The sequence below is a fragment of the Lithobates pipiens genome, unplaced genomic scaffold (genome assembly GCF_037356315.1).
Source record: "Lithobates pipiens isolate NorthernLeopardFrog02 unplaced genomic scaffold, aLitPip1_a1.2 Scaffold_13, whole genome shotgun sequence".
In the NCBI taxonomy this organism is placed as follows: domain Eukaryota; kingdom Metazoa; phylum Chordata; class Amphibia; order Anura; family Ranidae; genus Lithobates; species Lithobates pipiens.
In genome coordinates this window covers 177,908,632-177,934,494 of record NW_027507718.1, presented here as the reverse complement: position 1 = coordinate 177,934,494, position 25,863 = coordinate 177,908,632, and the positions used below count along the sequence as shown (strand labels likewise).

Here is a 25,863-nt window from a genome sequence, read left to right as displayed (position 1 = left end):
GTCAGCCAATGCTATTTCTTAAGTTGTCAGAGAATAAAGGAGGTGTATAGGGTACATAGAAAATAAACACACATACTTGCCTCGATGCTGCAGCCTCGGTGAGATGCTATGACTGTCACACGTCGACTTAAAGCCTGAACTACGTGAGCACATTTACTGCCGATTGCTCAGTTCTCTGCTCAGAGTGGAGAGCAGTGACTGTCAGTGGAGCGCCAAGTTGGAGAGGGGGCAGGCGCAGCTTGCTTCGCCTCTCAGTTGTGTCCTGAATGCTGGAGCCAGCTGACAGACGGCTGGGTTGATCCCGGCAATATGGTCAAGATCCTTCCAGAACCTGGGGTGGCTCTGTGCCTGCTGATTCTGAATGAATGAAATGAATGAATGAAATACTTGTGTAGTGCACAATGCGAACTGAATCGCCTCTAGGGTCACCGGAGAGCAGAAGTAAGTGCAGTCCAGTGACCTAGAAGAGAAGTATGTCCAAAAACAGCTTTGGTTGCACTTCTCTTTTAAAAAGCGAAATCCACGGAAGGTGTGTGTGTTTGTTTTTATTTATTTTTTTCTAGACTAGGGAAGTGGATTAGCATCTATATCAGTTTCACGTCACATTTGTTCTATAATTACTTTTTTTTTTTTTTTTTTTTTAAATCTCTCCTGCCATCTGGTGCTTTCCATGTTTTTCACCCACTTGGAGCAGGCGATCAAATTAAGTGCTCCAACCTTTTTGATCTATATGCTTGTACCAGCTCAGAAAGTGTTTGAAACCAGAAACATCCAGACAGCATTTTCAGAAGCAGGTCATGAATGACTGCTATCATTTCTTATTGTACATCACGGGACACATTTTTTTTGCCAGTGTCTATGGTGTTGGTCATGAGTGAAGATGCGCTGTGCTTGGCTCCAGTGGAGTAATCCTTGTTGGGGCTAGCTATGCAGTTGGATCCCTTCAAAGTGTCTTTTAGGCTGAATTGAATGGTACCTATGCCTCGTGTCCGAAGCAACTGGGTTTTGCCTGTAAATACTACTTTTACAGAGCTCGACCCAGGGATCCTGTACTTTTGGTATTAAGGCCATAAAGTTTTACTGGTGGTAGTGCTATTACAGGTCCAGGATTGTGGATTTCCCCCGAGGATCCCGGCTCCTGAAGGTTTAACGGAACCCACCGTGAAGGGTGAAGATTGGGTCTATTGGTTTTTACCACAAGAAACCCTGCGGCAGGAAAAGTGGAGTTTTCTAAGAAATTTTCTCCTTTAATTCGTAAATGTTGTCATGCCTATGTGTCAGAAAGAGGTTGGTGTCACAAGCATTCTTTTTGACACATTTACTATTACATCAGGCTGCGCATTAATAGTGGCGGCAGTGGCTGACTATTGCTCAAGCAAATGGATGCAATTTCTTCTGGTAGTACCTCTGCTTGTGCATCGGGCTATGTTCAGAAGAGGAGGTTGAAACCCTCCCAAAAAAGGAGCTCAAAGGGTCTCCCTCAAGCTCTGGAAATCCTACTCTACAAATAGCATCCTCCCCTGAGAGGGGGTGGCTGGCCAGAGTGAGCATCGGGGCCATACATTGTTTGCAACTGATTTAAACACTGCAGCCCCTGATAATCTTGCTTTTTCCTCCACCATGGTAGGTTTAAAAAAAAAAAGTTTAGAGACTTTAATCGCATCCCAGTGTGGTCAAGATGCGACAGGTTCTCTCCATTTTCCTAGGACCCTCAGACTAAGGAACTAGGGGCAGGAGAAGACGATTCCCTCAGGGGACCGTGGTGAGGCGGATGACTCCTTTTCTGAGGTATCAAATGCAGGAGAGTCGGCTTTCACAATCTATAAGATTGATGGTACAATTTCTTGCTGAATGATCCGCTCCATATTTATGTACTTTTTAACTGAATGTTTGGGTTTGCTAAAGCCTCCTCGAGCTATGCATGCTTTTTCCTGTCCATTCTTTGTTGGAAACATTTTTTTGTGTCTGGAGGATCACCCAGATAAGCATTATTTTCCTTTCTAAAAAGTTGTCACACTTTGTCCTATGGTAGTGAAAATTCACTAAGTGGGGTATACCAGCAATTAGCGCTACTATATCCTTTGTGAGCAAGTTTCTTGTCCGTCAGACAAGACTCAAATGCTTTTTTCCCTCTGCCAGGTTGAGTGTCTAAGCCTGCGCTGACAGTAATTGGATAATCATTGAGAAACCTGTTTAAACAAGTGTTTAAGGTTATCCTGCTCATCAGGTCCAGGAGTCGGCTTTATGTTTGCAATAGTTGCTATGACAGCTCTATCTTTTAGGCCTTGCGCCCTTCGCTAAGCGTCATGCAAGAAGATCCTGGCTAGTTTTCCTTTTTTCGTGGTGAAATGGCTATCTGGGGATATTTTGCCATTTAAGTGAAGGAGTAAATGTATTTTTCAAAGCTCCTTCTTCTGTCCCAGGGGCATCAGCCTCCAGGCTGTCACGACGGCTTCTGCTGTCAGGTTCAAAGGGTAATCCTCAGGGTTAACCCCAGGAACAAGAGAGGTCTTGGTGGAGGAAGCCTACAAGGTACTGTAGCCTCATTATGAGGAGGTGCCCCCCGCTTGCTCAATAGGGAGAATTCTTCTACAGCTCTCAGGGATCTGGCAGGAGTGCCAAGACGAATGGGAGCTTCCTCAATAGCTTCAGCGTGCAAAGGACTACCTAGAAAATCTAGGTCGGATTCTCAACCTAGGAGGAATCTTATTTAAAACATGAAGAAAATACTTGGGTCTGGTACACCCAGAAAAGGGTATTCGTACCTCTGGCTAAGATCAGCACCATAAAGGAACTGATTTAAAGGAGTCCACTGGAAAAAAAAATATTAAAAGCCAGCAGCTATAAATGCTACAGCTGCTGACTTTTAATAAATGGACACTCACCTGTCCCAGGGTCCAGCGTTGTCGGCAGCCGAGACAGATCGATCGCTCGGCTGCTGCCGCCACCATTCTCGGTGGGGGTATCAGGAAGTGAAGCGTTGTGGCTTCACTTCCCGGTCCCCTACTGCGCATGCGTGAGTCGCGCAGCACAATGGTAATGGTCCGCACTGTCTCTGGGACCCGTGTGTGTCCTAGCAGACAGCACGGCGGGACAGGAAGAAGCAAAGATTCCCGTGGGAGTCTATGCCCGGAAGTGGGTGCAAATACCTGTCTTAGACAGGTATCTGCACCCCCCTCCCCCCTGAAAGGTGCCAACTGTGACACCGGCGGGTTCCGATGAGCGGAAGTTCCACTTTATGGTGGAACTCCGCTTTAAGTAGACAAAGCATGATGATTTTCTCCTATTCAACTTTGTGTGAGGTTGTCGGGAAAGATGGTGGCTTCATTCAAGGCTGTCCCTTATGCTCAGTCTGTCTAGACTGCTGCAAAACAGTATCCAGTATGCAAAACAAAAAGTTCAAGCTCTACATTCCCAAAATGTCTGACTCCAAAGCCTACGGCCACATCACCCAAATAGCGATCGATCTCGTCTGATCTTGGGGGCTAAGCAGGGTCGGGCCTGGTTAGTTCCCAGATGAAAGACCACCTGTAATTACCAGGCGCTGTAGGCTGGGTACGCCGGAGCCTCAGTTTATGGTTAACATCCAAAAATCTGCAAAGGGGAAAATCCTTCCTTTTAGTTACCTGTGAAATAGTAACAACCTATGCCAACCTTTTTTTGTTTAGGTTGAGAGACAGTCCTGGAAGAGGCAGCTGACCAGAAGAAGTGACCTTCGATTAGAAATGGCTTTTTCCCATTAACATTTTAGAAACTCGGGCAGAACACTTGGTCCTGAGGGCCTGAACGTTCAGTTTAAGGTATTGTCCTGCTAGGATTCAATCCGTTTATGCCACAGCAATGGCTATATTAATCACCAAGGGGGCAAAAGAAGTTGTGTGGCCCAGAGAAAGATGAATCTTATCCTATCTTGGGTAGAAATCAATGTACTTTGTCTATTGGCAGTTTGCATTCTAGGAATAGAAAATTGGCAGGCGGACTACTTGAGTCACCAGCAGTTGTTCCTCGGAGAATGGTTCCTTTACCCCGATATCTTCCTGTCAATATGTCAAAGATTGGGGATCCCAGACATTGATCTGCTTGCGTCCAGAATCAACAAAAAAGTTCAACAATTTTGTGTCAAGAACAAAGGATCCACTAGCATGCGAAACGAATGCCTTGCTATTCCCGTGGATTTTTCTCACTGATTTGTGCATTCCCTCCTATTCTTCCTGCATTCACGACTTCTTCACAGAATCGAGCAGGAAGGGAAGTCGTTGATTTTTGTGACCCCTAGCGGGGTCCAGGAAATCTTGGTATGCAGAGATTGTAGAGATGGCAGTAAGGAACCCATGGACTCTACCTTCACGGCCAGACCTTCACTCGCACGGTCCGTATTTCCATCCTACTTTACAAATTCAAATTTTTTTTTTTGTAAAGTTTTTTTTTTATTGAATTTTTCATTGGCATACAGAATTGCCCATGCAGGGGCCAAACATTTCCCACACAGGGGCAAACTTCCAAATGGGGCAACAGGCCACAAAAGGGCACATTACATAACATACATTCTGCCTCTGATGCAGCAAACGACCGTCACAGGGCAAATCAACACAAACATAACCTTGTCAATCTATACCCCAATGTGGGGAGAGGGTATTGTAGGAGAATTCATGCTAAGTGTTAAAATGACCGGATAAAGTGTCATAGGAGCAGTTGGGTCAGCCTATAATCGTACTATATCCATAACGATGAACTATGGGTTGCCGTAGTTACATAGTTACATAGTTAGGTTGAAAAAAGACACAAGTCCATCCAGTTCAACCTTAAAAAAAATTAAAAAAAATAATCGTACAATCCAAATACCCAATTTTATGCCCACAATTGATCCAGAGGAAGGCGAAAAAAAACCCCAGCAGAGCATGCTCAATTTGCTACAGCAGGGGAAAAAAATTACTTCCTGATCCCCCAAGAGGCAATCGGATTTTCCCTGGATCAACTTTACCTATGTTAGTACCCAGTTATATTATGTACATTCAGGAAAGTATCCAGGCCTTTCTTAAAGCAATCTACTGAGCTGGCCAGAACCACCTCTGGTGGGAGTCTATTCCACATTTTCACAGCTCTAACTGTGAAGAAACATTTCCGTACTTGAAGATGAAATCTCTTTTCCTCTAGACGTAAAGAGTGCCCCATTGTCCTCTGGGTTGACCGTACAGAGAACAACTCAACACCAAGTTCACTATATGGACCCCTAATATATTTGAACATGTTGATCATATCCCCCCTTAGTCTCCTCTTCTCAAGAGTGAATAAATTCAGTTCCTCTAATCTTTCCTCATAGCTGAGTTCCTTCATGCCTCTTATCAGTTTGGTTGCCCTTCTCTGCACTTTCTTCAGTTCCCCGATATCCTTTTTGAGAACTGGTGCTCAAAACTGAACTGCATATTCCAGATGAGGTCTTACTAATGATTTGAACAGGGGCAAAATGATATCTCTCTCTCTCTGGAGTCCATACCTCTCTTAATACAAGACAGGACTTTGCTCGCTTTGGAAACAGCAGCTTGGCATTGCATGCTATTATTGAGCTTATGATCTACCAAAACCCCCAGATCCTTCTCCACTATGGATCCCCCCAGTTGTACTCACCCTAGCATGTATGATGCATGCATATTCTTAGCCCCCAAGTGCATAACTTTACATTCATCAACATTAAACCTCATCTGCCACATAGTCGCCCAATTAGACAGTGTATTGAGGTCGGCTTGTAAATTGGAGACATCCTGTAAGGAGGTTATTCCACTGCATATCTTGGTGTCATCTGCAAAGACAGAAATGCTACTTTTGATCCCAGACCCGATATCATTTCTAAAGATGTTATACACTAGTTGCCGTAGTGTTATCCAACCAGCAGTTCCACACCACCTCAAATTTCTGTGGGCAACCCCTGCTCGGGTAGGTGGCCTTATAGAGGGGCAAGCTAGCGTTTACCAGGTTTTTCCAGAATTTGATAGAGGGGGGGAGACGGTTGTTTCCATGTCATGGTGATGGCCTTGCGTGCATAGTACAGTAACAGGCATATGAGTGCTTTCCTAGCCCTGAGGATCGACATTTGCTCCACTAGCCCCAGCAGACAATATTTAGGATCATAAGGAATACTAATCTCAGTAGTCTTAACTATCACCAGGAGAACCTCCTTCCAGTAGCATACAATTGCTGGACAAGCCCAGAAAATGTGATTGAAGTCTCCTGGCCAATAGGAGTAGCGCCAGCACGCCGGGGAGTGCATCGGCGACATCTGGTGCAGTCTGTGGGGCGTTTAGTGGGCTCTGTGTACAATTTTATATTGGACCAATTTGTCCCTGGCTGAAACCAAAGAGGAGAACGGAAAATCCCAAACCTCCCTCCAGTCATCGTCACGTGACACGCTATTCATTGCCTCTTAACGAACGAACGAACTGGAGAAAGGGTATTGGAGTGGAGGATTCGCGTCCGGCCGGCGCTACCTACTGTGACATGCCCCATTGTGCTTGACTTTCTGTAAGTGCATTTCTTGTTTTTAATATTTTTAATAAAACGTTTTTACACTATTTGGAGCTCTTTCCTCCTCTTTATGGCCGACCGGTTATTGTCAAATATTGGAACCTGACTGTTTAACCATTTGACCTATGGTGGAACCTATGGATGTCTGAGGAATATTTACAGCCTGGTCTGACGTTTAGAGCATATAATCTTAGAACATCTGGTAAGGAGCCATCTTTATCTATGGTGGTGGTGCACGCTCACAGTTGTCGAACTACTGGAAATTCCGAATAAGTTATAATCATATTTCCGACACGTGGTGGTGTTCTTTTCATGGACTGATTTAACTAATGGGACAATTTATGTGATTATTAGTAATTTGTCAACAACACTTAATATGTTCCTTTATATGTATTATTTTGTTTATTATTATCTGTGAGCTAATACTTATGGGGTATTCATTTACACCTATTAAGTTGTAGTTACAGACGGTATCCTACACATATATTTTTTTTTTATCACTAGATCTAAGTTTTGAGATATTAGTTACTGACACAATTTCACTAATTGAGGTAATTATAGTTTTATTGTTCACAAGGATAAGGTAGTATTGCATCCTTATCCTAACTTTTTACCAAAGGTAGTATCAGGTATTTATCTTAACCAGGATAATGTTCTACCGTCTTTTTTCCAGAACCCTGTTCTTTGGAAGAAAGATCACTAAATTTTTTTGATGTGGTGAGAGCAGTCGATCTACTTTGTTTGTGTTGCCTGAAGGTCCTAACAGAAGACAGGCAGCATCGAAATCTACTATTCTAAATATATTCGACAAGTAATCATTCAAGCTTATGGTTTAAAGAGTTGGATTCCACCCTCTCAAATCAAAACCCACTCCTCTAGGGCTGTTAGTGCTTCCTGGGCAGTGCATCACCAAGCCTCCATGGCTCAAATCTGCAAGGCCGCAACTTGGTCTTCAGTCTATTCATTTACCAAATTCTATCAAATAGATGTAAAAGGTCATGAGGATATCGCCTTTGGGCGCAGTGTACGGCAGGCTGCAGTATAAGTCCTCTAGTCTCTTATTGCCCTACTTTTTGTTGTCTCCCTCCCTTCAGTTGGCATTGCTATGGGACATCCCACATAGTAACTAATATGGCGCTATGTTCCGTAATGTACGATAGGAAAATGGGATTTTTAAAACGGCTTACCTGTATAATTCTTTTCTTTGAAGTACATCACAGGACACAGAGGTCTCTCCCGTCTTTGGTATACACGTATGTTGCTTTGCTGCAAAACTGAGGTACTCCCAGTAGTGGGGGAGGGGTTATATAGGGAGTGCACTTTTTGTCTTAGGGCATGCCAGTGTCCATCCCCTGAAGGTGGCCTATAACCCACATAGTAACTACTATGGCGCTGTGTTCCGTGATGTACTTCAAAGAAAAGGATTTTACAGGTAAGCTGGTTTAAAAATTATATTTCATTCAGAACCGGTTTCCCTACAAAATGTATAGACATTTTGAATTTTTTTCAATATTTATAGTCTGACATTTTGTAGATGGGCAACTACTATCCTCATATTGATTAGTGCTTCCAATTAATAATAGCTGCTGCCGTAGGGAACAGACACAAAAGATATGCTCAACATCTTTCCAAATAACTGTTCTGCTTTATTATGACGCTATTGAAGGTTTTTATACACATGATTACAAAGGTATCGCATTAATATTACAATTGTACGTTTATGGTAACAAGGGGCATTACATAGGTAGGCTAATTCTAATCAGGACTCAAAAGAATGCAAACATGTACTGAAAACATTATTAGTGCCGCGTGCACAGTGAGGGCAGTGTGCAATACATACAAAACGGAATACAATTATATACAGAACTTAAAAATTTCCATTACACAAAAGCATTGAAGTTTATTTTACATATAACTCTTACTAAGGCTAGCCATACATGGTCAAATTTCGAAAGAGTTTTCTTTTAAAAATCAGAAAATTTGTGCATTTTGTGATCTGATGGTGCCACCATTGATTTTGAAATTTGGCCAATCAAGCCTTCAAGTTCACCTCATGTTGCTACAGAAAAGAATCGTGGCTGGGAATCTTCTTTCTGGGAGCTTTGTTTTCTTGCACATTTCTTTTTCGATTACCGTATTTATCGGCGTATAAAATCGGGGGAAAGTCGTGGGTGCGTGTTATACGCCGATCCCCACTGTCTGCGAGTCAAAAATACCGAGCGCGGCCGAAAAATACCAAGCCGATTGCTCGGCTCCGCTCGTAGTCCCGCCTCCCTGCTGTTTCTGCCGAAAAAGACCGAGCCGACTGTACTGTGTACTCGGCTCGGCTTGCAGTCCCGCCCATACTGCCCAGCCGAATACAGTACAGACGGCTCGGTCTTTTTAGGCAGTGCTCGCTAGAGAAACAGCAGGGAGGCGGGACTACGAGCGGAGCCGAGCAAGTCTGCTCAGTCTTTTTCAGCAGCGCTCGGTCTGTCTCGGCGGCTGGAAATTTAAACATGGCCAAGCTGCAAATGACACTGCAAAGCTGCAAATGACACTGCAAAGCTGCAAACAGCGTAGAGCAAGCTGCAAATGACACTGATCATTCTGCAATGATGGACAAGGCTGCAGATGCACACTGATAAGGCTGCATTGACTGGCATTTAAATGTAATTTTTTTTTTTTTCCTTAAACTTCCCTCCTAAAACTTTTTTCCTTAAAATGCCCTCCTAAACTTGGGGTGCATGTTATACCCCGATAAATATGGTATATTTCTTGCACGAGTCTCCCATCATTGATTAGAAAATGTTCTTTTTTTCCAAAAATTTCCAACACACGATTACTCAAATTCAATGGCTGCATGAAAATCGGCTGTTGCTGCAGCCCACTAATGGTGCAAAATATGAATGAAAATTCTTAGATAAGATTTTCGAAAGACAATTCTTTCAAAATTCGACCCATGTATGGCCTGCCTAAGTGAGATGGGGAGGGGGGTCTTAGACCACTGCAGGGAGGCCACAGCTTCCAAGCACAGAGCAAGTTTTCTTAGAGGCAGGAGACAGGATTTTTTATGCTGGCTATGGCTGCTTTAGGTACCTTTCCACATGGCTCCATTCTGTCTCAATAGGGCTCCATAGACTAATCCCTGCCAAATTGTGTCGGACATGTGACGTTTGTAACGTGATAGAGGAAAACCAGACCCGTATAATCTCTATGGGTTGCCAGTTGTAAACGGATGTGCATTCCTTTTATATATTTACATTAATTTCTGCAAATATTGCAAGATAAAAACAGGTTTGCATCACCCAACATTGCAGTTCATTTTTGATCAATCTGATCACAGGTCAAAAACAGACTGACATTCTCATATGAAATGGGCCTTAAAGTGGTTGTAAAGGCTCGAGGCTTTTTTACCTTCATGCATCCTACACCAATACTTGAGCATCATCTTGAGCAAAGGCTCTCCAAGGTCTCTGTCTCCTAATTGGCTGAGACAGCAGTGGGAGCCATTGGCTCCTGCTACTATCAATTGCAGCCAGTGAGCCAATGAGGAGAGTGCAAGGGTGGGGCTGAACCACACTCTGTGTCTGAATAAACAGACAGAGCAGCGGCTCAGAATCGAGCCTGCTCGGGTACTACCATAGAAACTTCTTGCTATGGAGGCAGTTGGCAGGAGGGAGAGGGCCAGAAGTGCCAGTGGTAGACCCAAGAAGAGGAGGACTGGGGCTGCTCTGTACAAAATCACTGCCCAGAACAGGTAAGTATAACATTTTTATTATTTTAAAGGAAAGAAAATTCTTTAACTTTGAAGTGTAATTGAAGGCAAAATGTTTTACCCTAATTTGAGAGTTTTCCCGTTTTTTTAACCCTTTTTTTGCGGGCATGTTGGTTGTTCTGTTTACTATGTGGTTGTCCCCACCTCTTCAGTTTACTTTGGGGCACTCCATGGTCTGAGTACAAGGCCTATGTCTTGAACTGTAGAATTAAGATAATGGGAATCTTGACTTACCTGTAAATTTCTTACAGTAGAGGACATAGGCTCCCCTCTGTCGTCTGTCTTCACTCCTTACTGCTTGCATAAAAAAGTCTTGCGGATTGGGTGGGGTTGTAAGAGCATGCACCATGGAGTGTTAGTGCCCAATTGCCTGAAAGCAGCCTGCATATAACGCTTGATCTGTGAATACATGTCCTGTACTGTGCTCCAAAATGAGGAATTTAAAGGCAAGTCAAAAATGTTTTTATTTTGGTTGAGATGGTGAGGGTTTAGAACACCCCTCAGGTTTTTACTGTTGTCTGTGTCCCATTAGAGAGATTCACTCTTCTTTTTTTTTTTTTTTGTCTTTGTGACGGTTATCAAAAGTGAAAGAAAATTCCTAATTTTGAGTGGTCACCAGAACAGGAGAAGAGGGTAAATCTTCTAGGCACTAGTTCTGTTGACCCTCTTGACTACCAGAAATATCCTCTTATTAGGAGGGATTTCCTTTCATCTCCCAGAGATTGTAACCCACTCTTCTCTATCCAAACTGGGGGGAGATGAAGTTTTTCCTTGAGTTCTTTATAGTGATTCTAAAGGCTGAGGGGTTGTTTTTTTTAATTTTATTTTATTTATTTTTTTAAACACAGCCTTCACTTATACTTACCTGAGCCTACAGTTAAAATAACATGTCTCCACATGCTTGATCAGCAAGTAGCCAGTTTTTCTGAGTCTGTTCTCAATCCAGTGATGTGCATGCAGGATAGCAGCTAGACAGCAGCGGGAGCTATTGGCTGCTGAGCTGTCAGTCCCAGCCAGTGACGAGGAGTGGGGGCAAGCGGCTTGCTATGGGGTCACTCAGCGGGGGGGGGGGGCGGGGGGGGGAGAGCCAGGCCATTGGGGGATATGAGAAGAGGAGGGCCGGGCTGCTCTGTGCAAATACCTTTTTAGTATCCCTTTGAGCAAGAAAAAAAGCAGACGTTTTTGTTCCATCTTGAAGCTATTGTTACAATTTTTATCTAAAATTCAGTTACTTATAAATGACCCACGTTTTGCTGTCGCTGATTGTGGCTAACAAATACCAAATTGATATATAAAAAGCAGGAATGATGAAGTCATTTACATTTTGCAGGACTATATTAACACAAGTAAATACTCCTTATAGGTTGTCCTTTTGCATAATCTAAATGTGCAACACTGAATATACTAATTTTGAATTTGTCATTACAATGCGTGTCCGCCAATTAAAAATCTATTTGAAATAAACACCCTCATTTACCACTTTAATTTTAGTAAGAGGCTCAACTAGGCAGCATATAGGAATGTCCCAGGATTCTGTGCTTTTGTACTTAGAAATTAACCTTCCTATGTTATTTCCATGGCCCCATTTTTCATGAAACCATGGCTTTGTGCTGATACATGGTCTTTCATTAAGATTACAGTAGTTCAGGTACTTAGTTGTTACAGTTGTCACTAATTGCAAAACCTGTGTTCCTGCACTTATTTCAAAGTGGACAGGAACATCTAAAATATTTCCACTCTTCTTGTTATATGCTACCCAATACCAGGCAGGGTGGGGCTCGCTTATAATGACCAAGGAAGGTATGCTGGATTAAGAATAAGAACTCAAATGCAGATCTATAACCGCCCCCTAAACAATGTAAGTGTTCTATTTTGCAACATCTTAAATGGCATGATGTTTCAGAAGGCTTCTGAGCATGCTTTTGAAGGTGTCTCTTCTTTGGCTGGCTTTCTTATACGTCCTTCTCTAGGCAGTGACTGCCAGACATCTTATAGTGAGCATCTAACTACCATAATAATCACAAAAATTAAATTCAAGAATAACCGCTTATCTGGATCCCAATCATACTATGTATCTTAAAGTAATACTAAAGCATTCCTTGCATTGAGGTAAAAAATGTTTTCTATATTGCTGCCCCCCTTCCTGTGTGAAAGGGAGGAGGGGAGAATAGATCCAGCACTGTGCATGGATTCATCTATTCTCCCCTCTTCCTCTTCACACAGCACTCAAGCCACTGGCTGCTGCTGCTGTCAATCAAATGCAGTCAGGAGGAAGTGGGAGGTGGCTTGCTATGGTACACGCGAAGAAGAGGAGGAGCCACGGTCATCAGCGGGGGATGATCCTACAGAGTAGGTGAATATAACATGTTCAAAATAATGTTTGACTTTAGGAACACTTTAAGCTCAAATGAAGAGGGATTTGTATTTCTTTGCTGACTTACTGATCTAGAGCAAGCAGTAGTTTTCAACACCCCATGTGCATAGTTCTTCCAGATTACTCATCAAATTGTGACAGCACAGGTCCTTATGCCTTTAAAAAGCTAGGTAGTTCTTTTATTTCTATTAATTTCTGATCCTTTCTTCATATAGATATACAGTGCCTTGCAAAAGTATTCACCCCCTTGGCATTTTTCGTGTTTTGTTGCCTCACAACCTGGAATTAATGTGGATTGTTTGAGGAGTTGCATAATTTAATTTACAGAACATGCCCATAAGATGTTTTTTTATTTTGTTATTGTGAACAATAAATAGGACAAACTGACAGAAATAGTCAATGTGCATAACTATTCACCCCCCTAAAGACAATACTTTGTAGAGCCACCTTTTGTGGCTATCACAGCTCCAAGTCGCTTTGGATAAGTCTCTATGAGCTTGCAACATCTTACCACTGGGAGTTTTGCCCATTCCTCCTGCTTCTTCAATTTGGATGGTTTGTGCTTGTGAACAGCAATCTTTAAGTCTGACCCCATATTTTATATTGAATTGAGGTCTGGGCTTTGACTCGGCCATACCAACACATTTACATGTTTCCCCTTAACCCACTCAAGTGTTTGTGTTTGGGGTCACTGACCTGCTGGAAGGCAAACCTCCGGCCTAGCTTCAAATCACACATAGAAAGGTACAGGTTTTGCTCAAGAATATCCCTGTATTTAGCACCATCCATCTCTCCCTCAACCTTGACCAGTTTCCCAGTCCCAACTGCTGAAAAACATCCCCACAGCATGATGCTGCCACCATCATGTTTCACTGGGATGGTGTTCTTTGGGTGATGTGTTGGGTTTGCGCCAGACCTAGCGTATTCTTTGATGGCCAAAATTTAATTTTAGTCTCATCAAACCAGAGCACCTTCCTCCATACATTTTGGGAGTCTCCCACATGCCTTTTGGTAAACTCAAAACGTGCCATTTTGTTTTTCCTGAAAGTAATGGCTTTCTTCCGGCCACTCTGCCATAAAGCCCAACTCTGTGGAGTGTGCGGCTTATTGTCGTCCTATGTACAGATAATCCAGTCTCTGCTGTGGAACTCTGCAGCTCCTTCAGGGTTACCTTAGATCTCTGTGCTGCCTCTCTTAATGCCCTCCTTGCCCAGTGTATGAATTTTGGTACGTGGCCATCTCTTGGCAGGTTTGCAGTTGTGCCATGTTCTTTCCATTTGGTTATGATAGATTTAATGGTGCTCCTAGGGGTCAAATATTTGGATAATTTTTTTTATAACCTAACCCTGATTTTTACTTTTCAACTACATTGTCCCTTACTTGTTTGGAGAGTTTCTTGGTCTTCATGTCAGTGTTTGGTTAGCTGTGCCTCTTGCTTAGGTGTTGCAGCCTCTGGGGCCTTTCCAAAAGATGTTTGTGCATATGTAATGACAGATCAATGTGACACTTGGATTGCACACAGGTGGACATAATTTCACTGATTATGTGACTTCTGAAGGTAACTGCACCAGAGCTTTTTATGGGCTTCATAACAAAGGGGGTGAATACATACGCCTATGGCAATTATCAGTTTTAAATTTCTGAAAAATAGTTTTATGTATATATTTTTCTAATTTTACTTCACCAACTTAGACTATTGTCTTCTGATTCATCACATGTAATTCAGATTTAAAAAAATTGAACTAAAGGCTGTAATTTAACAAAATAGGTAAAAAGCCAAGGAAGTGAAAATTTTCAAGGCATTGTATATTAGAGATAGAAGCGCATTTGTTAGGTCAGGCACTGATGTGGAGGAGAAGGCCTAGCTCGCAGTCTTCACTCGAATTCATCCCAATGGTGTTTTATTGGGTTGAGGTCAGGACTCTGTGCAAGCCAGTCAAGTTTCTCAAGCACAAACTCGCTCATCCACATCTTTATGGACCTTGCTTTGTGCACTGGTGCACAGTCATGTTGGAACATGAAGGGGCCATTCCAAAACTGTTCCCACAAAGTTGGGAACATGAAATTGTCCAAAATGTCTTGGTATGCTGAAGCCTTAAGAGTTCCCTTCACTAAAACTAAGAGGCCAGGCGCATGCGTGGCCGGCTAAGATAGATCTGAGCTCCGGTCTCCGCCCGCATATCCGTTTTCTCCCACTCCGCAATTACAGCAACCACAGACCCGGGAGTTGTCTGTTGCTCGGGGAATACTTTAGCTACCCTCCGATCGGTTTATGGGGAAAACTGGTGACCAGAGGCATGTTCCACAGGCCGCGATCCAGCCCACCCAGCCCATGGATCGCTTCCTCTTTAAGCCACAAACACCGGCCCTGAATACACGACATCTGCCGCAATTCCGGGCAGACAATATCCTCCTGGCTGATTCTGCTCTTTTTGCTGACGAACACCTACAGCAACCACAACCCGCAAATCCACCTACACCCGCCGCAATGTCATCACCAGTGACAGTGGACGTGCTGGACATTAAGCTACAGGCTCTACTGCAAAACATTACCCAAACCATAACTAAAGAGGTAAGCAAACTTGCCTGTGAGCTTAGAGGTGAGATCGATCAGTTGGGGGAACGTATTGGCACCCTAGAAACCAAATTTTGATAACATGGTGCATTATGTCCAGGCATTGGAAGAGGAAAGTGTCTGCTTGAAAAATGCAGTTGCACAAATGCAGATGCAGCAGGAGGACCTTAAAAACAGGGAGCGCCGCCAAAACCTGCGGATACGTGGTGTTCCTGGATCCGTCCCAGATAAGGAAATCCGCCCTTACCTCTTAGCCCTATTTGTTACATTAGCACCCCACATTCCAGATATAGACTTTATCGCACGCTTTAATTTTTATGAGAGCAAAGAAGCCCTAACCATCACTACCCACAATAGGTCACGGATTGAATTCAATGGAGCAAAAATCAAAATTTTCAACGACCTGTCACCTATCACTTTGGGTAAACGCCATGCCCTCCGCCCAGTCACTTCTCACCTACAACAAAATCAAATACCATACCATACCATACCATTGGGGCTTCCCGTTCCGCCTATCCGTCACTAAAGATGGAACACAACACTCCATGAGAGATTTACAGGAATACAAGGCTTTCATAAAGAACCTGGGCCTCCCCCCCCACTACCAGAAGCAGACCTACAGATGCAGGTCACTTCATCATGACCACTGTCCACACTTGCAAAGATCTGTATTCCGGTACGTTGGAGGACAAGGAAACCTCCTGCCACCCCCGAAGAGCTGCACCATATAATGGCCTCACCTGAGACAGTCTCTGATTCCAACCTTATGTCTTCTGGTTGCATGCAAGTCTGGCTCTTTTTTTTTTTTTTTTTTTTTTTTTCTTTTCTTTTGACTTAAATGCCTCTGGACTTTGGGCTCAAAGCCCAAGATCACACGGTTGCCCTCCCCCTTTTTTTCTTTCATAAAATACATATAGTTTCTCCATGATCTACCAAACATTGTAAGTTTTTAGTTCCCTGTCTACTCTTAACTCGGACTGGGCTGAGGCCTACGTGATTGATCTTGAGGGCTGCCATGCACCCCAACCTAACCCATCATGGTCATACATCGCGACCATGAAGTCCTGAGGTGCCCGTCGCCTCAAGTTCCTTGCTAATGTTTTTTTCTTTTTCCGTAATAAGGATCCCTTTTTATCCCACTTTGGCTCTTTTTTAGTTTCTCTTTATTTTTAACTTTTTTTTTCTTTAAACTTTTATCTTTGTTTTTTATTCCCTTTTTGGTTTTTATTTCTATATTATAGGATCTTTTTTTGATCCGAAAAAAACTACAGAGAAACTTGTGACCTTTTCTTTCAGGTCATCTGATTGCTGTTAATCTTTGTGCTAGAAATGTTTTATACATCGTGGCATGCACATTCTTACTGCTTAATGATTGTAACAAATGCTTTGCTTTCATAGCTGAGGTATGGCTGTAAGTATATTTTCTTGCAATGTTAAAGGTTTGGGCTCCATACACAAGCGTTGGCAGGCGCTGAAGGAGTTTGTCTTCTAAAGGTGATGTGATCATGGTCCAGGAGACCCATTTTAAAGCGGAAGGTACTTTTAAGTTTGCCTCCAAACATTTTCCTACTGCTTATGTAGCATCTGACCCATCCGGGAAAGCTAGTGTGCCCATTTTACTAAAACATTCATCCTCTATTCGGACCAAGTCCTCTTATTTAGATCCCTATGACCGCTATGTTCTCCTGAACTGTGATCACAAAAGCATTTTGTTTACCCTTGCCAATGTATATGTTCCCAACACAGGACAAATTGGGTTCTTGGAAACATTCTTTAAACAACTTCAACCATTCTCTCAAACCTTTATGATTATTGGAGGAGATTTTAATATATGTATGTCCCCAACTAAAGACAGATTCGCTCTTTTCTCACATAACCCTCCTCCACAGGTACAGAAACTGTCCTTCGCATTCCGTAAACAGATTAGAGCCCAGAACCTGTTTGACACATGGAGGTTGAAACATCCAATGGCCAAACAATTCACATTCACACCCGATAACTTGGTCAAACCACGCACCAATATTTTTAGATCTTTTCCTATCCTCCCCTACACCTATAACCTGTCATTGGCGCCTAAATGAGTCCCTTCTAAATATACCCGAAATACATCTTCAACTACAGCAAAAATTAAATGAACTCTTTGAGCTTAATGAAGGTTCCGTTCCTGAGGCATCCACACTGGGAAGCTCATAAGGCTTTCTTCAGAGGGGAGTTCATTTCTGCAAGCTCTCCATATAAGCGAGACCATTAACTTCAAATGTCAAACCTTTTAAATGACCTATCCAAAGCTGAGGAATGTCTGCTCAACTCTCCTACAGTGCCATGCCTCAGCAAGGTGGTTTCACTACGCAACCGCATTAAGTCCCTAGATTTAAATAAATTTACCAAATCCATTCTCTGGTCTAAGCAAAAGTTCTAGGAGTATGCCAATAAGCCCCATAGAATGTTAGTCAATAAACTTAAGCCTAGAACTGGAGCTTCTATCCCTGATTACTTACAAAAACCTGACGGAGAACCCACTTACTGTCCACGTAGTATGTCAAACGTTTTTTGGTGAATTTTATCAAAAATTGTATAACTGCTTATCTACAGACCCTAACTCTCAATTCACCCAAGGAAAATTTGAGGCCTTTATAGAATCTTTGAAACTCCCTACAATCTCCACTGAGGTTTTCCTGGGTTAACGCCCCCATTTCTGTTGAAGAAATTACTGAAGTCATAAACCTGATGGACTCCCCATTCCCACTTCCTACATGCTTTCATCATGGTCATTCCGAAACCGGGTAAAGACCCCTCACTGCCAGATAATTACTGCCCCATTGCCCTTTTAAATTCCGATTACACCATTTTTACAAAAATACTAGCCAATAGGTTCTCCTCGCTCCTTCCCTCACTCAAACACAGAGACCAGGTGGGGTTTGTCCCTAGTAGGCATGCAGGAGATAACACTAGGCGAACGATTGATCTCATCGACCTCCTGACTAAAACCAAGAAACCCTCCCTGGTCCTCATTTTATATGCGTTTGATCGTCTGAATTGGTCGTATATGTTTGCCATCTTGAACAGATATGGTTTTTCTGGCTCTTTTATACATGCCTTGAAGGCACTCTACTCCTCGCCCACATCCCAAGTGCAGATGGCCTTCCACCTCTCTTCACCGTTCACTCCAAACAATGGTACACGTCAGGGATGCCCCATCTCCTCTTCTTTTCATTCTAAGTCTGGAACCCTTGGCAGAAGCCATTTTTTCTCACCCTGACATAGGAGGAGTGGTGTTGAGACAGCGGGAGTACAAACTGTCACTTTTTACTAACATTAACCAACCCCACATCTCCCTCCCCTCTCTTCATACAATTATTAACAGGTTCGGTAGTATCTCGGGCTTCAAAATTAACTCATCCAAGACTGAAGCTCCTCCTATCAGCCTTTCAACAGATACACACTCGACCCTACAAGGTAATTTTAATTACCGTTGGTTCCCTCAATCATTAAAATACCTTGGAGTATACCTGACCTATTCCTATTCTACACTATATCAGGCAAACTCCCCCCCCCCTATATTTATGGAAATTAATAAACTACTAAACACATGGACGAATCTTCCTCTATCCCTCCTAGGTGGGATAAATGTCAGTAATCCCCAAACTTTTTTATCTTTTTGAAACCCTTTCAGTAATGGTCCCAATGCCCCAACTGAAACTCCTTCAGAGAACTTTTTTAAACTTTATATGGAATAATAAACCCCATAGGAAAGCTGGCTTGGTTCTCTTTACGCCTCAAGATAGAGGTGGTCTAGGAGCACCAGACATAATCAAATATTATTATTATGCCACACACTTGAGAGCCATAACCACCTGGACATCTAGATACGCCTCTAATTGCTGGTCCGAGATTGAAATGAGCATTACAATACCTGCTCACCCACGCTGTATGCTATGGCCATCTTCAGGGAACTGTCTCAATTGTGTAGAATATATTTGAACACAATGCTGTTTACATTTTCAATCTGGAAAAAATGCATAGGTAAATACTCACCAATTTCCCCATGTTCTCTTTTAACCAATATCACTTTCAACCCAGAAATTCCTGACAGTCTATCTTATGAAGCTATGCTACCTCGGACAAAAGCAGCCATATTTCAATTACGCCATCTAGTTCACCCAGTGACACGCAAACCTCTCACCTTTTCTGAAGTACAGTATAAACATGAGATCCCAAAGAATCTTTTTTACTAATTTTTACAATTTAAAAATGTTTTTCTCCAAAAAAAACACAACAGGTTTTAGCCATACCCACGGAATTTGAACTGCTGTGCTCCAGAGGCCCTCATGAACCCCAATTGATATCCACCATATACAAAATTTTGCACTCCTCCCCAACTATTACTGACAATACCCACGCCTATATGCGAAAATGGTCCCACATTTTGAATAGACCAATTACATTGCACGAGTGGCGAGAGATATGGGGAACTTCCTCTAAGATATCCAGATGTGTGACCCAAAAAGAGACAAAATGTTAATGTTTTGGTACAGAACTCCAGAGTTTTTGACGGGAAACTTGACATCCTCTGGACTTTGCTGGAGGTGTGGCAAGTCTATAGGAACTCACTACCATATATTCTGGGACTGTCCTTTTGATATCACCCTTCTGGACTTGGGTACACACACTCCTGGAAAAAGTTCTGAATTAACCTGTTCCTTTTTAACCTGTACACCTCTTACTGGGCCTACCTCTCCCGAAAATATCTAAATCTCTTAAAAAATGAATGGCCTTTATTCTATTAGCAGCCAGGAGGGCCATTCCTCAATGCTGGCTTGCAAACACCCCTCCTACTTTCGCACAATTCTTAATAATTAAAGTAAGGTCCATAAAGACATGGATGAGCGAGTTTGGGGTGGAGGAACTTTACTGGCTTGCACAGAGTCCTGACCTCAACCCCTGTGCCCTGCATTACAGGCCGCCACTGACTAAGGGTGGGATGCTATTAAATGCCATGTGATACCATATTCATGTGCTTATAAAGGCAGATGGGATTGAATAGGAGTCCTCCCAGTGATCACTAATATATATGTGCATTGATGCCAGTATTCCCTCCGAGTATAAGTCTTTGAGAGCAGCCCTCATCCTTGGAAAATTGTCTCTCTTAAAGTTAAGTGTTACAGCTCACATTAAATGAAATCATGTTGTGGCCACTTCTACCCAGATGTTCTTTTAAATGAATATTTGTAATAAGCTCTGCATGGTTTGAGATTACCAGGTCCACCAGAGCGTCATTCCTAGTCGGGGCCTCAATAAACTGGACCATAAAATTGTCTTGTTATAGGTTTGTAAATTTTTGCCGTTTAATGGTCCCAGGAGTGCCATTACTCCAGTCAATTTCTGGGTAGTTAAAATCCACTATTATCACTGTCCCAGCCCTTGCAGCCCTTTCCATCTGTGCGAAGAGCTGAGTCTCCACCACCTCATTAACACTGGGATGTCTATAACAATCTCCAATGATAACCTTTGTAGTACGTACACCCATGTACAGTTCCACCAATAATGCTTCAGACTCGCACTCTCCAACTAGGTTCTCTTTCACAATCACTTTGAGATCAATTTTCACATAGAGAACAGATGTAAAAGCGATCACGGGGACTTGATCCACCTGTTGTGCAGGTGCCCAAAGCTGCATTCCTACTAGAGGGGCGTGTTGGACACCCTGAACTGGGTGTTTTCAAGTATGTCTTCCTTTAGACCCCAATGTCTGTTAAAGGGGTTGTAAAGTTAACATTTTAATTTTTTTTAAAATGACAAACATGTTATACTTACCTCCACTGTGCAGCTCGTTTTGCACGGAGTGGCCCCGAACCTGGTTTTCTGGGGTACCTCGGCGGCTGTCTCGGCTCCCCCCCCCAGTACTTCTCACGTTCATGCGAGCTCACTCGCATGGTGAGAAGCACTTGTGGGCGCTCTCCCGTGATACAGCCGGCGGCTATAGCCGCTCACAGTATCACTCTGCCCCACCCCCGGTGCGCTGTGTCATTGGATGTGATTAACAGCAGCGCGAGCCAATGGTTGCGCTGCTTTCAATCCATCCACTCTAGCCAATCAGCGGCCAGGCTGAGCGGTGAAGAGGACGTCGTGGGGGCGAGCGCGGGACTTTCGAGGAGTCGGGTAAGTAAAACGGGGGGGGGGGGAGGGGCTGGAGGTGCTGGCACTGTCAGATGTTTTTTTCACCTTAATGCATAGAATGTATTTACCTTTACAACCCCTTTAAATCTACTGGACACATTTGAATGGAACCAGGTACACTAGAAAGGAAATTAGTAAATCCCTATTTTTAGCTCAAAAGTTAACCACTTAAGGACCAGCCTCGTTTTGAGATTTTGGTGTTTACATGTTTAAAACATATTTTTTTTTGGTAGAAAATTACTTAGAACCCTCAAACACTATATATTGTTTTTTTCTAACACTCTAGAGAATAAAATGGCGGCCATCGCAATACTTTTTTTTGCACCATATTTGTGCAGCGGTTTTACAAGCTCACTTTTTTTTGGGGGAAAAAATGCACTTTTTTTAATTTAATTAGCCCAATTTTTTTTTTTATATTGTGAAAGATAATGTTACGCCGAGTAAATTGATACCCAACACGTCACACTTCAAAATTGTGCCCGCTCGTGGAATGGCGACAAACTTTTACCCTTAAAAATCTCCATAGGCGACATTTAAAAAATTCTGCAGAGGAAGTCTAGGGCTAGAATTATTGCTCTCCCTCTACCGATCGCTGCGATACCTCACGTGTGGTTTGAACGCGGTTTTCATATGTGGTCACTTTTATTCCTATTACAAGGAATATAAAACATCCTTTGTAATAGAAAAAAGCATGACAGGTCCTCTTAAATATGAGATCTGGGGGTCAAAATGTCCTCAGATCTCATATTTAGGCTAAAATGAAAATAAAAAGAAAATAAAAAGTCATTTAAAAAAATTGGCCCTTTAAGAGTTGTGGGCGGAAGTGATGTTTTGAGATCGCTTCCGCCCAGCATTTGTATGGAGACGGGTGGGGCCATCTTCCCCTCACTGGTCTCCACACCAAGCAGGAGACGACACACAATCTCCTCCGCCGCTGCCGACGGCTCAAGAGGCAGAGGGCATCGGAGGGGGGAGGCCCTTAATGCGTTCTATGTATTAAGATAAACTGTGTGCAGCGGCCCCCCTAATGACTTACCTAAGCCCTATCTCTGTCCAGCGATGTCCACTAATGTCTAAGCCGTCCAGGACACTCCTTCTGATTGGCTTAGACATAGCAGCGGCGCCATTGGCTCCGACAGATGTCAATCAAAGTCAGCCAGCCAATCAGGGGAGAGAAAGGGAGCAGGTAAGTATAACATGTTTGTAAAAAAAAAAAAAAAAAAAAAAAGACTTAATCACTTTAATGCCGGATGATGATTCAACATACAGTTATTGCTCTAATGGTACTGTGGTCTTGTTTTTAGGTATGCTGGACCTTTTTATATGGGAAGCTATCCCAAGTGGTACTGGTTCTATAAGTGGAGATGTTCTTAACCCCAAATGTCATACCAAGTTTATGGATGTTTTGCTATAGGCTGTATGCTTTTTTCCTTAAAAGTTTTTCTGGATTAACCACTTCGCGCCCGCGCTATAGCCAAAAGACGGCTGCAGTGTGGACGCTATCTGCCGGGAGGGCGTCCCTGGACGTCCTCCCTTTAACTTCCCCTCTGGGCGCCGCCGCGGGTGCGCATCGGGGAAGTTCTGTGCTGGCCATGTCCCCCGGACACAGCCAGTCACAGAACGCTGTAAACGGCCAATCACAGAGGCCGTTTACAGCGTGATCGGCGTGCCCAATGAGAGATGATCTCATATGTAAACATATGAGATCATCTCTCATCACCAGGGAGAGAAGAACCGCTACATCTCTGCAGCGGTCAGTGTAAAAAAATAAATAAATAATACAGTGCCCATCTGTCAGTGCCACCTTAGTTCCATCTGTCATCAGTGTCACGTGTCATCAATGCCAGGTATCAGTGCCATCTGTCATCAGTGCCACGTGTTAGTGCCATCTGTCATCAGTGCCACGTATTAGTGCCATCTGTCGGTGCCACGTGTCAGGGCCACGTATAAGTGCCATCTGCCATCCGTGCCACATATTGGTGCCATCTGTCATCAGTGCCACGTCAGTGTCGCGTGTCATTGTCCTGGTGCTCCAGGGCCTTCAAAAGTGTAATAGGTAGTCAACAAGTTAGATGTATAATTTATGCTCCTAGAACACGTGACAGTTGCATTTTGGGCCTCTCTATGTGGCCAGGCTGTGAAAGTCCCACACATGTGGTATCGTAATACTCAGGAGGAGTAGCAGAATTTATTTTGGGGCATTATTTGTGGTATACACATGCCATGTGAGAGAAATAAGTTCTAGGGCTGCAACTAACAATTATTTTAATAATCGATTAGTTGGCCGATTTATCGTTTCGATTATTCGATTAATCGGTTACTAACCTTTAAAAAAAGTGTGGTGTATAATTTCGTTAATATGTAAAGTTTAAAAAAAGGAAATGTATTCTTAAATATCTATATGCAGTGGTAAATAACCAACTATATGATTAGGGAGCAAAATCTCTACTCCACTCCAAAGTTTCATGCCATGTACACAAGGTCTAACATTCCAACCACAAAATCCGTCTGATTTTTTCCAACGGATTTTGTCCCAAAATGGTGTTGCATACACATGGTCGGACAAAGTTGTTGGAAAATCCATTTTTTCGGAACATGGTGACGTTTGTTACGTACGACGGGATTACGTAGAGGCTAGTAGTTGGTCTCATAATTTGATCTGAGCATGCGTGACACTTTGTCCGTCGGAATTCTCTACAAACGATCATAAAAAGTCCGATCGGACCTTTTCCTAATACATTATATGCTGGCCATACAAAAACAATGTCTTCCTTTAAAAAAAAAAAAAAAAAAAAAAAAAAAGGAATTTTAAGAATGTTCGTTCAATTTTCTAATTGTTAGTGTGGTCAAATCGTCGTTCGTTTTCAACCACAGTGACGGGAAAATTTTGAAATGGTGTATGTGGTTTTTGTTCAGAAATTCATTCATTTTAAAAACAGAATGTTAAAAGCAAGTGAAAATTTCAAACCACATTCTTTCATTCAGCGAATGTACAAAGATTTTTCATATGAATATTCTCATCTGAAAATTGATACGTGTGGCCAGCATAAGGCTGAGTACACACCTATGTACTTTGCTTTTGATCTGTTTTTGCTGTGCGTTTTAATTTTTGCACACGTGATTTTGCTGCGATTTGCATTTTTGCATTTTTTTTTTTTGCCAATTTGCTGTTGGGCAGATTAAAAAGCACAAATTGCTGCAAAAATGCATTACATTCTTTTCTGCAGCTTCTCCATTGAAGTATAGTGAACCAAAAAAGCACCGTTTTGCATTAAAAAAAGTCCCTGACCCTTTCCAAATACGCAGCAGCTGAAAAAAAAGCATGATTACAGTAGTCATTATTTGCTCTTTTTTGTACTATAAAGGGCTAATTTTTTATTTTATTTTTAAACTCCATTATGTTGGTGGCCGATTAATCGATTATGAAAATGGTAATCGATTAAATTCATAATCGATTAGTTGTCGATTAATCGATTAGTTGTTTCGGCCCTAGAAATTTTCCACAAAGACAATTTTGTGGAAAAAATGTAAATAAAATAAATCTTCATTTTGCAAAGAATTGTGGGAAAAAATGACAACATCAAAAAGCTCACCATTTGGGGGGTATTTGTACTTTCCTGGCTTGTTCGGGTCACAAGAAATGAGATAGGCCACCAGTACATCAGATGTGATCAATTTTGTGTGATTCGCACCACAGCTTGTAGACTCTCTAACTTTCACAAAGACCTAATAATATCCACTAATTTGGGTTATTTTTACCAAAGATATGTAGCAGTATAAATTGTGGCCAAAATTTATGAAGAAAATTTAATAATTTGCAAAATGTTATCACAGAACCAAAGAAAAATGCGTTTTTTTAAAAATTTTCGTTATTTTTTCATTTATAGCTCAAAAAATAAAAAAACCCAGAGGTGATCAAATACCACCAAAAGAAAGCTCTGTTTGTGGGGAAAAAAAGGACAAAAAATTCATTTGGGTACAGTGTTGCATGACTGAGTAATTGTCATTCAAAATGTGAGAGCACCGAAAGCTGAAAATTGGTCTGGGCAGGAGAGGGGTTTAAGTGCCCAGTAGGCAAGTGGTTAAATAAAAACTGTTTTATAACAAACATTAAACGAACATCGACATGCTTTTTATACAGCAGTGGAGTCATGCGTGGTGCATGTGTTCCAGTTACTTGATCTGGAATTGAATCAAAGACAAACTTGTGCATCACAGTTAGTTGCTTGTATTAGACAATTGCATCAAAACAAAATCATTATACATTACAGCAGTCTAATGTAAAATACAACCTTGTCTTAGGTGGGCCCCCAAACAAAATCTCATAAGGGCTCAAGTCATTGGACCTATAAGTAGGGGTTGTCCTGATGCTATAAAGAACCAGAGGCAACAGTTCTGGCCATTGTTTACTGACCCATCCTCCTTTTTCCTGCATTGATTTAGCTAGCCGGTCTTTAAAGT

General features: G+C 42.4%; 1 protein-coding gene across 1 annotated transcript in view; it reads left to right on the top strand.

Moving 5' to 3' along the window:
• Positions 1-25,863, top strand: part of FKBP8 (FKBP prolyl isomerase 8) — a 301,240-nt gene that overhangs the window by 137,739 nt on the left and 137,638 nt on the right. The window lies entirely within an intron of this gene.